Consider the following 15,349-nt stretch of genomic DNA (forward strand, 5'->3'; position numbering starts at 1 on the left):
TTCTGAAATACGTTTACAGAATATTGCGTGTAAGTTTGTATGAAGTGGACTGTACTCGTCCATGCTCTGTGACGCAGCTCGCTTGATAGTCACTGAGCTACAAATATCTATCCTACGTTTCACCATTCTTTATAATACTCCAAACCCCTTTCCCTGGTTATTACACTGCACTCTTATAATGTTTAATAATAATAATAATAATAATAATAATAATAATAATAATAATAATAGTGGTGGTGGTAACAATAATGATATCTTTGATCTATTGTACATAGGGAAGAAACATATCGCAATATTCATAAACTTGAACAGTTTGGTTTAAAGAAAGAGAAAAAGTTTATGTTCTCTGACTTTTCTTACAAGATGCGAGAACATCAATATTATTTCTCGGTTCTTAGAGCTACAGCATAACATCAAATCGATTATCGCGCGTAGAATTAACTTTGTACAAGTTTGGAATTAATTAGCGAGAGGATAATATTTACATACATAAATTTAAATTCAATTTCACGTCATCCATATAGAATAATTATCTATACGTATCTCCTTCATCGGAAAAGGAGACACACCTCAAGGCACTGTTGACGACACCAAAGCATTATCCACAGTTAACGACATGTGTAAAATTAATATTTTTTTGCCGATTTGGTAGCTGGCTTGTGACGACTTCGAACCCGAAACCAGATCTCGCGAATTGCGTGATTGCAATTATTGTGGACGATGTCAGGATAGTAACGAACTTTCTCGTCTTAAATTCACCAGTACTCCACATTTCATCTTTGTTTACAAGCTTCCATTTAAAAAAAAACAGGGCACTACTTATGTTTATGCGGCGCCGAATCTGTTTCTTTCCGCCGTGTTGGATGTTCTTTCCGGCTTATTACAAATTCGCTAAATGACATTAGCGGGTTCTAGACGAATCATACAGTAGATGTGCAGCGAGGAGTCGTAGGCACGGTTCAATTCATAATGTTCTTTCCTGGAGAGGACTTTATGTTCCCGGCGGAACTCTCAGGTACGGCAGATCATCATCAGAGATTTTTTTATATTTAAATATTATTTTATTTTATTTATCTATTTAATACTTTACACTTGAGCTACATTAGGCATTGCAGCCCGAAAGAGTAGAAGCTCGTGCTCGGGCGCAGTTCAGATCAGTTATACAAAATATATCACAAAATTAAGAGAGTTTATTGAGCACAATAACATTAATAAATCGTGAAATACATACACCATGTAATAATAGGGTCTATATACAAATAGAAAATACAAAAGTACAAAAATATTAGAGTATCGATTTTTAACTCAATTAGCTTAAACAATTAAATCATTAATCTGATTTGTTTCTTAAATCTGTGTGTGTTAAGTGTACTTAGCTCAGGGTAAGCTCTAATTAATGCATTATATATTTTGTATTTGGGTTTGTTGGATGAATAGTAATAAATTCGTCCCGCCGATATATGACCAATATACAGGGTGATTCAGTAAAAGCGGGTAAAATTAAACTGTAAATATGGGATGCTCTACAAAACATTTTGAGATAGGAAACTTGGGGTCTGTAAAGTCATATAAAGAAAATATGAGTTTAAACTTGTCTGTCGCTTTCGCTTACTGTTTCCGTATTTATATTATTTGTTTTTATTTACAGTTATGGTCCACATCTGTGGAGTAACAGTCAGCGCGTCTGGCCGCGAAACCAGGTGGCCCGGGTTCTATTCCCGGTCGGGGCAAGTTACCTGGTTGAGGTTTTTTCCGGGGTTTTCCCTCAGTCCAATATAAGAAAATGCTGGGTAACTTTCGATGCTGGACCCCGGACTCATTTCACCGGCATTATCACCTTCCCTCATTCAAACGCTGAATAACCTAAGATGTTGATAAAGCGTCTTAAAATAACCTACTTTAAAAAAATTACAGTTATGTAGTTATTTACAATTATTTAAACCTGTTATTTACATTTATGTATATTTTAAATAGCTTTCATATCATTTAAAATCTGACTTGACAACAGGTGTTTGAAATGACGGCCGCGGACGTTTGGTATTTACATTTATTTTTTACATTGGTATCTGCATTTATTATTTATATTTACTATTTAATTTTATTATTCAGCTACATGTAGGCAATTCATCATGTTTTTTTTGTTTTTTTTTTTGCTTTTTTTTTGTTTTGTTTTTTTTTGTTCGTCTATCGTCCATGATGTGGATTTGTCTACCACATTTACATTGTTCCATTATAAAACATGATATGAGGTGACAACAGACCTTTTCATACCATTCCGAGACCTAATGACAGTACGTACAGAACGTAGTTAAGTCAGATTTATAAATGATATGAAAATAAATGGAAAAAGTAAATAATAAGTGTAAATAAATGTAAACATTAATTGTAGAGGCAGTGTTATAAATATGAAATAATATGATATACGACCTGAGACGTGTTGCATTCTAGCGGAAGTCTTCCAGATGAAAGAACTGTGGTACAGAAAACCACAATTTCAAGTCACACAGAGTTTGTGTGCACTCGTTGTGGGTCTCTGGCGTTTCGTTAGCCCACTCGAGTTGTGTGGATATAAGGGGAAAAATTGAGACGGTGTCCGGTGGGTAGCTCAGTTGGTGGAGCGCTGGTACGTCTAACCAGTGGTCCCGGGATCGATACCCCGCCGCGGAACAATTTTTCCCTTGAAATTATTCCATATTTACTTTGTCACAAATACTCGACGTGAACGTGCCTTACCAGTATGCGGGGGCTTGGATTCTCGTCACAACAGACCACGTTGTACTGTTTTTCTGCTTTCTTAGACTCAAACGTATTCTATAGTCGCGTCGCCGTTATTTCCGGCGTGACTGCTCCTCTTTGTTTACGCCTTAGAAAGTGAAGGCTCTATAAATCTAAGCAGGTAATATCGTTCGCCATTTTTGTTCTTTCTTTGCCAAGATACCAGACGAGAAATGTATTTCCAGCACCGTTAAACACTATCATGTCGTAGCTCCTATGATAATAAATCGACTCTCATCGGAGCTACGACATGATAATACATATGTTGGATAAAAATGTATGGCAACACTGCTGTCACGTGACGAGAGTGCGTTCGAGAGCTGCCAGCTGTGTGGACATGAACAAGGACTGTTAAATGAGTTAGTGCTACAGTACTCCGTCAATCTACTGCAGTGTGTAGAACGTTGACTTTCATAGGGATAGTGCGAGCGCCCTAAGACCATGTTCACAAAACAAGAGCAAACTGGATAAAAATTGAGGTCGTAGTGCACAAGAATGTTTTCAGGGACTGCATGAAGCATGTGGCGATGCAGCGTTGCCATATCGCACAGTGGCACGATGGGTTAAAACGTTCCGTGAAGGCCATGTTGGACCGGTACCAAAGGGAAGGTGATGACTTTCTTGGACCAGTCGTCGCTATGGACGAAACCTGGACTCGCTCATACGAACCAACCAAACTTGAAGCGTCACTCAAATGAATGGAACCATCCAGGTTCTTCTCATCCGAAGAAAGTGCGCCCTACACAAAGTGCTGTGAAGGTGATGTTCATTGTGGCGTATGAATTGATGGGGTAATACTGCACCACGATGTACCTCCAAGGCAGACGGCAAACCGGACTACTACTGCAGGTTCCTACAGCGCCACCTTCGTCCAACCCTCGGGAGAAAACGACGACACTTGGTGGTACAGAACCCCATCATTCTTCATGATAATGCAAGGAGTCACACCGCTGCTGCTGTCAAGGACTCTTGCGTCGCTGGCAATTGGAGATTCTGGAACATCCACGGTACTCACTCGATATGAGTCCATGCGATTACGATCTTTTCACCAAAGTGAAAGAACCACTGTGAGGGACCCGGTACAATACCAGAGATTAACTTATCCGCGCTATAGGGCGGTCAGTACGGAACATCAACAAAGATGGACACGCTGATGGTGTACGACGCCTTCCAAACATTTGGCAAAAGGTAATAAATAAGGGGGGCGACTACTGTATGTAGAAGGTCGTAAATGTTGTACCCCTGTGAATAAAGCCATGTCAGAAATATCGAACTGTTGCCATTACTTTTTATCCAGCCCTAGTACAGGGACATCATTTTATTTTTACTAACATTTTTAATATTAACTTGCCTATACCTCTGGATCAATGATGTTTGCTACCCCGTTCCACGACTGGAGTTCGATGATACTGGCGCAATATACAAACAAATCACTTTACTAGGTATAGGAGGGAAGAAAAGTAGTGCATCCATTTACGTAAACTAGGAAATATCGCGATTTTGAGTTTGATCATTTTCATTAGGTTTTTGTTTAATCAAAATACAGTACAGTATTAACAATGAGTGTTTTTACTCACGAACTGAGCTGTCCATGTGGACGTATTCATTATGCAGTGTATATTATTCTGTCTACAGCACATTAGCGTACAATATAGAGAATGAAGTTAAATTGAAAAATAATCATAATATGGATATTTAAACACATTTTTGAAAATGGTGGCCGTTCATTTCGATACAGGCTTCAGTTCTTTTGTGCATATTATCGCACTATAGACTATTGCATCTAATTCTAATTGCCAGTTTCGTCCTTCGTACTAGTAACTCATGTTGAAATAATTCTGTACCTACTCTATAAAAGAGTACCTTACGTACTGTAAATTAAATCTTCACTTCTGCCCGACCCGCACAGATAAAATTACTGAGACATACTATCTACTGTCCGTCCAAGTGGTTATGTCGTAGGGTCGTAGAAAGGGAGGAAATCACGTGACAGTTAATTACTTAACAAGGCCCGTTTATTTAAGTTATTTTAAACAGTTGTATAATATTACGTAGACGTCCAATTCCTAACAGAAATTAATGTTCTGAGAAAGGAGCTAAGACAGCCCAGCCACTAGCTGGCGAATAAAAGCTGGTGGGGGAAACCGGGATACGACGTAGGCAAATGGACGACAGTACGTGTGCGAAAATGATTCAATATTGAAAGCTCATTCGTCACTGGAAAACGCGAACATATTTTGGAACGTACTGTTTACTATGACTGTAGGGCTACTATGACTGTATATGCAGTCTTGGTTCTGTGTAGAGGACGGTTAAACTTCATTAGTAGAAGGGGTGGGAGTGAAGTACATTAAAAAACTCAGGTACAATAAAAATTGAAGTAAGAATAAAATGATGTCCCTGTATTTAACGGTGCAGCGTCCTCGTGTGATTTCTTTTAACCCCAACGAAAGAACCAAAATGGCGGGCGATTATATTCATTATTTATCGAGCCTTTGATAGCGCATGACGTCATCAGCAGCAAATGACAAGACTCGCACATTTTAATATAGCCGACATGCAACGTGATTGGCTACCGGGAATAAGAGGGACGGGACTTCAGTAAATAGGCGAAGCAGTGTAGTGAATTAATTATGCTTATCTTAGCATCGAATCGAGGTCCCCTGAATTTGTAATCTGAACACTTGCATTTGATTCCCAGCGAAGGTCTATGGTAAACTGAAGCAAGTCAAAATCACTGCGTGTCTGTAAACATGTTGTGTTGCCGGATTCAAAATATGTTTCAGCTTTAGTTCGTAACCCGTAGTGGAGGCTGGTAGAATCAATCTCGGCCTGGTTATTTTTGTTTTCATTGAACTGCGCGCCGCGACCGCTGTGCGTTTCATGTTTCGAGGGTTGAGGGTGGAGAAGAGCGAAGGGTGCTGTTGAGTGACAGCACAGTCTCATTCCTCCACCCCCTGCTCCTGGAGCTCAAAGCCTGTGAAACAATTTAATGATGTGGTGACTCAAAGCCATCAGACTTTTATGCCACCCTTTTTTTTTAGAGAGAGAAAAGAAATAAAACAAAATGAAGATGTGAAATACGTATGCACATGGATGAGGGTAATTTTATGCGTTTTCGTTTTTAGGTCTTCTTTCATAATGACAACAAGCCTTGTGAGATAGTTTTTGCTTTAATTGTGCGTTCTTCGTAATACATGAAAAGATCTTAATGAAAGTTTATACACATACAGAATGATCAGTAATTTCCGCCTGCAAATACCAGAGCTGAAGGGCACACTGAGGTGAAATTTGAATTTTCTTAAACTTGTGAGCTGGATGTTTGAATTAATATTTAAGGAGAAGAATTCGCTCCGGCGCCGGGGATCGAACCCGGGTCCTCGGTTTTACGTACCAAGCGCTCTGACCACTGAGCTACGCCGAATGCAATCCACAGTGCCGGACCGAATCCTCCTCCTTAAATGTTTCCCTTTTGTGGCCTGACTCCAAGTTAGGCATATATGTTGACGTATATGTCCAATGTCAACTGCCATTATACTAGGAGCGCAATCAGCTGAGTGACTTTTTGTGCCGGGATTCTGCAGTTAAGTGCACAGTAATCTGTACAAATATATGCACTGCAGCTATGAGAATATTATAGATTTTATTAATTTGTCTTACAGAGTAATACTGACAATTAATATTTTTCTCCTTAAATATTAATTGTCAATATTACAGATATTATTCTGTAAGACAAATTAATAAAATCTGTAATGTGAATGTTTGAAGACTGGTGTATCATATGCTGCATGTAAATGGCCTCTGTATGAAATTTCATTAAATTTGGTACAAAATTATATGAGGAACATCGTGTATTCTCCATTATTGAAAAGTTGAACAAGTAGGATTTTTTATTTATTTATTTATTTGTTTATTTATTTAATCTGACAGAATTAAAGCCATAGGGCTTCTCTTCCATCCTACCGGAATTCAGGCCTGCACAAATGGCGCTCATTGAGCGCGGCCGCTCCTTCGGAGCGGGAGAGCCGTCTAACAGCTCGCCGGAAAGGTACGTCGGAATGACGTAGGCCTGCTTAGGTAGAGGATAGTCCACGCAGCTATCTGGTGTAGTGTGTATTATCAGTAGCCTATCTACGGATACATAATGGAGGAATCTAAAAGACGGGAAAGTAATCATCAAGCAAATTCTTTCAATATTGCATGAGAAAATGCTTATTTTTTCACAGCAACTGGAGTCAATTCTTATCTGCACAAAAATTTGAAAGAAAGAGGAAAACATAATATAATACGTCATTACTAGTCCATACATAGAGATACGATGATTTTGTTGGTGAAGATCGCAGTAAAAAGATTCAGGACTTGAAAGTTGCATTATTACATGAGGTAGGATACGTTAGAATTTATTAATCTTCAACAATTTAAATATCTCTCTTCGGGGAAAAGGCCAGCTCATTGTTGATATGTTGAATAAATTACGGGATTTCAGTCGTAAACTTACACTTTTCGTAAGTCAGCTTCGGGAAGATAATATGGCTTACTTTCGAACGATAGAAACTGCTCGTGATGAAGCCATGTTAAACGATTAAGTGCAAATATTAATTGAAGTTCAAAATGAATTTAATTCTAGGTTCCAAGATCTTGTCTTAATTGGAAAGAAGTTTAAAGTTATAATAAATTCCTTTAACACCAGTTGAAACAGTGTCATACGATTTACAGTTATTGATATTGTATATTTAAATAGCTATAGATTTTCTATTATTTCTGTAAAATAAATATTTCTTCATTAATTAATAATAGTCCAAGATAGTTTTGTAAACACTGAAAGGGAATTCATTTCGTGAACACTCGTACTAGTACTTACTTTTGTGTACATTTTGTACGAAATCATCCCTTCTTCCAGTCCACCCTTATACAGAGCGCGCCAATATCTGCATTCCGCTCTCGAGCTGTGAGCCGACCCTGAGAGCGCAAACCTTCTGCAGGCCTGTACCAGATAGTACATACAAATACAAATAGTGACAACAATACTACAAATTAAATTGAAGTCCAATAGAGGATAAACAGGATCAAAGAACAATATAGAGCACTTATTAAGCTAATACAAGAAGAAAATATATAGTTGAAATAACAGTAATAGCAGTGATGATAGAGATAGGCCTAATAATAGTAATAATAATAATAATAATAATAATAATAATAATAATAATAATAATAATAATAATAATTAGCCTGCATTAGATATTAAGGTTAAAACTGACAATATGAGTTATTAGCACAGTTACAATATTATATGTTACAGCAGAATGGTGATATTTGAAACACCGGGGTTACTTGAAACACTTTTACCAGTAATCATTTAAAGTGGTGTGGCAACACCGCTTTAAATTTCTTCCAATTGTTTCGTGACCAACTTGTGGTCCAAAGCCAGGAAGTTCATTGCTCATCATCATTAGGTGGAATATCATAATGTAAGTGATTTTAAATGAGTATAATTACAAAGGTAATAAGTAACTAAAATCATAGCTTATGAAACTTCTATTATAGAGCATGAACATCGGTGAAGTAATAAAACTTGTAATCAAACTTAACTTCATGCAGAAAAAAAGGATTTCCCCTAAAATCTTGGGGCCATATTCATAGACATTCTTAGCACGGGATTCCGGTGGATGATCAGCGAACTAACGTTTTTCGTATTCATAAACCAGTGTTAGCGATATGATATGATATGAATCCTGTACAAGTAACCAGTCGATAACCGGGGCTAGTTAAGCACGCTCGTAGCGCGGGCTAGCGAAATGTCTATGAATAGCACCCTTGAAGTTCAATGAAAATTCTTATTTAAAAAGTTTTGTTAAATACACCTTTAAGAAAACCTACAAAAATATGCACATAGTAAAAAATTTGGAGAAGTAGCAGTATTTTTAGTGAAGCAATATGTAAGTAAAATGCAATTGGAGAAAATTGAGTTTATTAGTTTAAATGGCCGTCCAGAACGTACAAATTTTATTTTAACAATGGCGGGCAAACAACTGACTGAAATGGTCTATTTGCTTAAAAAATATGTGCTTTTTTTAATATTGAAGACGAAAAATCTAATTTTTCAACAAAATTGATAAAACTTCACCTCAATGTATCATTAATATAGGCTCCTTAGTCATTGTTGTTCTATTTTTAAAGTTCAATATAATTCTACACTACAAAAAATAGTCACTGACATCAGGAAAAATTCTGTGGGTTACAGTTAGTAGGTATATTATACTATACTTCTGGTCTGTGCACATATATCTTATATCATAATCATGTATGAAGTTTGGTATAGCATACTATGCTCTCAGGACTCAGGAGGATAGGATAGAGTATCGATAAAATTAAAATAAAGAACATTTCGTGGTAATGACAATAGATGCTGAATATACATAGGTTAATATCCAGTAGTCGAACTGAGTTAGTGATATGTTCATCAAAACCACATTGATATTATTAAAATTAAAATTCAAGAAATATGTCGTTTGGAGTGTTTACAACGATATGATGTTTCATGACGTGTAAGTTATGCCCATTAAAACGTGGTTATTATAGGGGAAACTCGGCTAATTCCGCAGTATGGGTAATTCCGCAGTAGTGCATATATGATTTTACTGCGGCTTTACAATAGCGTGAACGTAAGTTTTGAGAGGCTGTCAACAGGAGGCATGTCCTCTGCAGTGCTATAGAAAAAAAATCAAGGATATTGGTCGACACCTCTGTCAGCAATACAGTGAAACATCGAAAGTTGGCTGTTTTTTCGTGTTCTGCTACACAGCTGTGAAGAAAGTGAGCATTGTGACATATAAATTGTTCCTTTTATGTTACTTGTGTTCATAATTATTTACAACTGCGGAATTAGCCAAGTCCTATTGCGGATTTACCCGAGTTGTTCTTTTTTAACTGTAATGTATGTACAACTAAATATATTTGCATTTTAATAGGTCTCTTTATCCCATGTTTACATACCTTGATAATATTTTTTAATAAACATTTTGATAAAAAATATGATAGATTTACTTCTTAATATTGCGGAATTAGCCGAGTCCTACTGTGGATTTACCCGATTTGTTCTTTTTTAACTGTAATGTATCTACAACTAAATATAGGCCTATTTGCATTTTAATAGGTCTCTTTATCCCATGTTTACATACCTTGATAATATTTTTTAATAAACATTTTGATAAAAAAATATGATAGATTTACTTCTTAATATTGCGGAATTAGCCGAGTCCTATTGCGGATATACCCGAGTTCTTTTTCAACTGTAATGTATGTACAACTAAATATATTTGCATTTTAATAGGTCTCTTTATCCCATGTTTACATACCTTGGTAATATTTTTCAATAATCATTTTGATAAAAAATATGATAGATTTACTTCTTAATATTGCGGAATTAGCCGAGTCCTATTGCGGATTTACCCGAGTTGTTCTTTTTTAATTGTAATGTATGTACAACTAAATATATTTGCATTTTAATAGATATCTTTATCCCATGTTTACATACCTTGATAATATTTTTCAATAAACATTTTGATAAAAAATATGATAGATTTACTTCTTAATATTGCGGAATTAGCCGAGTCCTATTGCGGATTTAACAGAGTTCCTTTTTAACTGTAATGTATGTACAACTAAATATATTTGCATTTTAATAGGTCTTTTTATCCCATGTTTACATACCTTGGTAATATTTTTCAATAAACATTTTCATAAAAAATATGATAGATTTACTTCTTAATATTGCGGAATTAGCCGAGTCCTATTGCGGATTTACCCGAGTTGTTCTTTTTTAACTGTAATGTATGTACAACTAAATATAGGCCTATTTGCATTTTAATAGGTCTCTTTATCCCATGTTTACATACCTTGATAATATTTTTTAATAAACATTTTGATAAAAAATATGATAGATTTACTTCTTAATATTGCGGAATTAGCCGAGTCTCCCCTACATGATAAATATTCTACTTAAAAAGTGTCTTTCATCCTTCCTGTTCACATATTATTATGCATCTGTTATCTAGTGTTTTAATTTAGAATAAACTAGAAACTGGATGTCAAATAATATTAAAAATACTTCTCCACAAGATGCAAGTGCATTCAGAATTGCACACACTACATGTCAAAGGCAAAGTCTCCGCTCTAGCTGAAAACATTGTTTTAGAACCTTAAACGCGAGATAAACAGATTTTTTTTAAGTGTAATATATCACCATGTGCTGGATATAATAGCAGGTTTTAATGCGGCATAACTTACACGTCGTGTGAAACATCATATCGTAGTAAACACTTCAAGCGACCGACACTTTTCTTGAGCTTTAAATTTAATAATATCAACGTGGTTTTCATGAAAGTATCTCTTTCATATTTACAGAAAAAAAAAATACAGAGAACAGGATCGGTATTGTAAATCTGCTAGTTACTTGAACAGTAGCAAATTGTATCAAGGCGAGCGTTCTAGGAAAATTAGATCAGATATATACTACCGGTATTAGCCCAGGTGATGATCAAACTGACCACAATTCATCTCCTAAACCCGTGCATGATGCTTGGAGGGACGTAACAGTAATTTAGGTGAATGATACAGCTGACGAAGATATATAGGCAATGAAATCTGAGTTCAGACCCTACATGCAGAACATTAGTCTAGGACAGGAATGCATAAGAAACAGTGCGTGTACGATCTTCGTTTACTCAGCGTGCTATCTGACTGCAGTGTATATTGCTGTACAGAAGCGGTGACCAAAACTCGAACGGCATTGATTACACGCGAGAGGAAGTCTAAGAAGTAAGGAGACGGGGGAGAGGTACATGGCATGAAAACTACAACCAGTGGTGGTTCGTGCACTAACATTGAGTTCTTTATCAATCCGCTAATAAAAATCGCAAGCTTTGCTGTATCAGTAATGTCACTACTGTGATCAGGAACCAATAAAAAATATATACAAATTTTCTTGCTTTTTTTTTTAAATATTGCTCATGAACACAATCAGATATCTCCTGAATTATCTTTGGATATTTAGTCGAGAAAGCGCAGTTTTTCAAAATTAATTAACGACTTTCATTCGACAAATTTTTTTCAGTCACCTTGATCATTACGCTTTTATAAAACTCTCCGTTGGAAGGCTTAAGAGAACGAGCTATTTCGTTCGCCACTAGATAGATGGCTTCCTAACATTTATTTCTGTCATCTTTCTCTTCATGACGATGATTTCAGTTCTTGGAGTTTAATAGCTCGTTTCATTACTACACTAGCACGTAATATTCAATCAGTTTCTCTAATTTATTATTATTATTATTATTATTATTATTATTATTATTATTATTATTATTATTATTGTTATTAGTATTATTATTATATTACTACTACTACTACTACTACTACTACTACTACTACTACTACTGGTAATGCTATCAGTATTGTTATTAGTATTACCATTATTATTGTCGACCTGATTGGCGAGTTGGTATAGCGCTGGCCTTCTACGCCCAAGGTTGCGGGTTCGATCCCGGACCAGGTCGATGGCATTTAAGTGTGCTTAAATGCGACAGGCTCATGTCAGTATATTTACTGGGATGTAAAAGAACTGCCGGACAAAATTCCGGCACATCCGGCGACGCTGATATAACCTCTGCAGTTGCGAGCGTCGTTAAATAAAACATGACGTTTAACATTTATTATTATTATTATTATTATTATTATTATTATTATTATTATTATTATTATTATTATTATTATTAAATCAATATCTAGTAAGTAACTGATAATAATCATGAAAAGATAAAAAAAAAAACAAAATGTAGATATAGTGTAGTCTACTAATTATTTTATCCTTCAAGGGAAGATGTAGGCCTATATAGTGAGGCACGTACGGTATATAAGAATTGTGGTAACACTTGCTGATAAATAATAATGATAATGATAATAATACCTGTTAGGCCTGTGTATTCAGCGTAATTCCCTGTAATGTCGCTTCTATATACTACTACTAATTGAACCGTTGAGCAAAGCAACATATTACATTTTCTCCGACAGAACAGCGAATAAATTCCTCTTCCCTTTCTGTACGAAACCTTCTGTTCCTGCTCGTAGAGACAGAGGGTTTGTAGAGCGACATGGTACCGACACTGCTGTCCACACCTGTGAAGTAACAGTCAGCGCGTCTGGCTGCGAAACCAGGTGGCCCGGGTTCGAATCCCGGTCGGGGCAAGTTACCTGGTTGAGGTTTTTCCGGGGGTTTCCCTCAACCCAATACGAGAAAATGCTGGGTAACTTTCGGTGCTGGACCCCGGACTCATTTCACCGGCATTATCACCTTCATTTCATTCAGACGCTAAATAACCTAGATGTTGATAAAGCATCGTAAAATAACCCAATAACCCGACACTGCTTACCTTCAGTACCTAAGCAGGACAGAGAGCAATGTACAGGAAACTCCCCTTACTAGTATGAATGTCTTTGATTACACGTTGTAATCACGATACCCAGTTTGGTCACCGCTGCTCTAGGACAGGGATGCATAAGAAACATCGCGTGTACGATTTTTGTTTACTCAGCGTGGTAAGTGCAATAAAATTTTATCACAACAGATGTTATATATGCGATTTTGAACTACCAATCAAAATTGACTTGTAATTTACAATACCAAATGAATAATTTAAAAATAACTGCGTTCACGTATAAAACTCCTCAAATTGCTGGAGTATAACATAATTGCCTTTATAATACACTATCTACCAAAAAGTAATTGAGCACTGTTTTTGCCCCTTTAGAACCTCGTGGTACCACCTCTTGTTGCTATAACAGCAGCCACCCTGTCAGGCAGGCTCTCCACTAGTTTGTGTAGGATATCCACTGGAATGCGTAGCCATTCCTCTTGCAACATGGCACTCTTTTGGACAATGGAAGTTGGCCGCATGTTTCGGCGGCTACTATGCAGTGGTATGCAGACAATAATGTTCACCGGTTGGACTGGTCCGCACAGTCCTGATCTCAATCCCATTGAGCACCTTTGGAAAGAATTGGACCGGCGATTGAGGTCTCGGGAGATGCGGCCAACTTCCATTGTCCAACTGAGAGCCATGTTGCAAGAGGAATGGCGACGCATTCCAGTGGATATCCTACACAAACTAGTGGAGAGCGTGCCTGACAGGGTGGCTGCTGTTATAACAAGAGGTGGTACCATGAGGTTATAAAGAGGCAAAGCAGTGCCCAATTACTTTTTGGTAGATAGTGTAATAATACTCTTAAGTGAAAATTACGTAACCTTTTAAGACGTAATTTCGCCAGAATCGCTTCTTAGACATTTCAAACCATCACTGTATTTATGTGACAAACTTTTGTCACGCCTCATCCCTGAAAATGTCACCTACAAGTAGTTTAAACTTCGGAAATATGTTTGAAACAAAACTGAGACCACATAATAATCTAATATCTTTGTTAAGACTAGCCAATACGTATAAAAATGTGGTTTGAAACATTTTGTAAGTCCTAAACGCGCTATGGACGTACATAGTCTAGAATTCATAGCCATCATTTACGTGTAGTTCAAGCCCTTGCATAGGGACTGTTCATTGTGTTAAAATTAGAACTTACGGTTTATTATGTAAATACCTGTACACTATATTTAATCTGATTCGAGGTAATGAACTAGATAGACAGCTTCTTCCTTACTAATACTGTAAAGACTTTGTACTAATATAGCACATTTAAAATTAGTGGGACACTTTTGTCACTTGTCAGCACGACACAAGAATTGTATACCCCATTATATTTATTAATCAAAGTTGAGACATGGATCTTTGTGTTATTTAGATCATTTTCCTTTTCGATATTAAATGCAGCTTAACTTTTCATATAAGCAACCAAAACGAACACTTGGGTTACGCGGACAATTCTTAAAGGATGAGGAAGATGAAGTTTTCCCTGTCTTTAATTACAGTTGTTCAATTTTGTAAAATTTTTTTCGAATGAATTTCCTTCCCAAAGAGGTTAATAGCAAGACTTCAAACCATCATCACAGTCTAGTTTATACAGTCACGAAGCTCAATAATTACTAAATATGCAAACATAGACAGTTGAAATACGCATCTATAGATAGTTGCTAACCACCAGGATCGCTACTATCGCCTCATCACAAAACCCTTTCCCCAGCAGACGATAAAATGTATTACAATACAAGTACTTTCGATATCGTATTCTTTTGAAAAAATTAACACTTTCCTTCCACTATTGAAATATCAAATACATAAGGTTTATAGCCTATATTATTTTCATAAACTATATATTATATTTTATAAACTGACCTTCCTGGATCTTTCAGGAGAAGGATAACTCTGACCTCTTTTTCTTGCAATATTTATAGTACCACAAACGTCTTCTTGTCCCATATTGTTATTCAGATTATTGTATTTTAGCCATTTACAGTTATCACAACCGATAACGAACATTTCACAGTTTACACAACTTTTCACAACAAAGCGAAATACGGCACAGTCAATGACTTTTCGATCTAGACCAGGCCGTAATATATGTTCGGGTTTTC

The 15,349-nt window shown here is 36.4% G+C and overlaps 1 protein-coding gene across 3 annotated transcripts in view; it reads left to right on the plus strand.

The window, feature by feature from the left end:
• LOC138708969 (octopamine receptor beta-2R-like) overlaps window positions 1–15,349 on the plus strand; it is a 793,399-nt gene that overhangs the window by 84,721 nt on the left and 693,329 nt on the right. The window lies entirely within an intron of this gene.

Source organism: Periplaneta americana, chromosome 11 (genome assembly GCF_040183065.1).
Source record: "Periplaneta americana isolate PAMFEO1 chromosome 11, P.americana_PAMFEO1_priV1, whole genome shotgun sequence".
In the NCBI taxonomy this organism is placed as follows: domain Eukaryota; kingdom Metazoa; phylum Arthropoda; class Insecta; order Blattodea; family Blattidae; genus Periplaneta; species Periplaneta americana.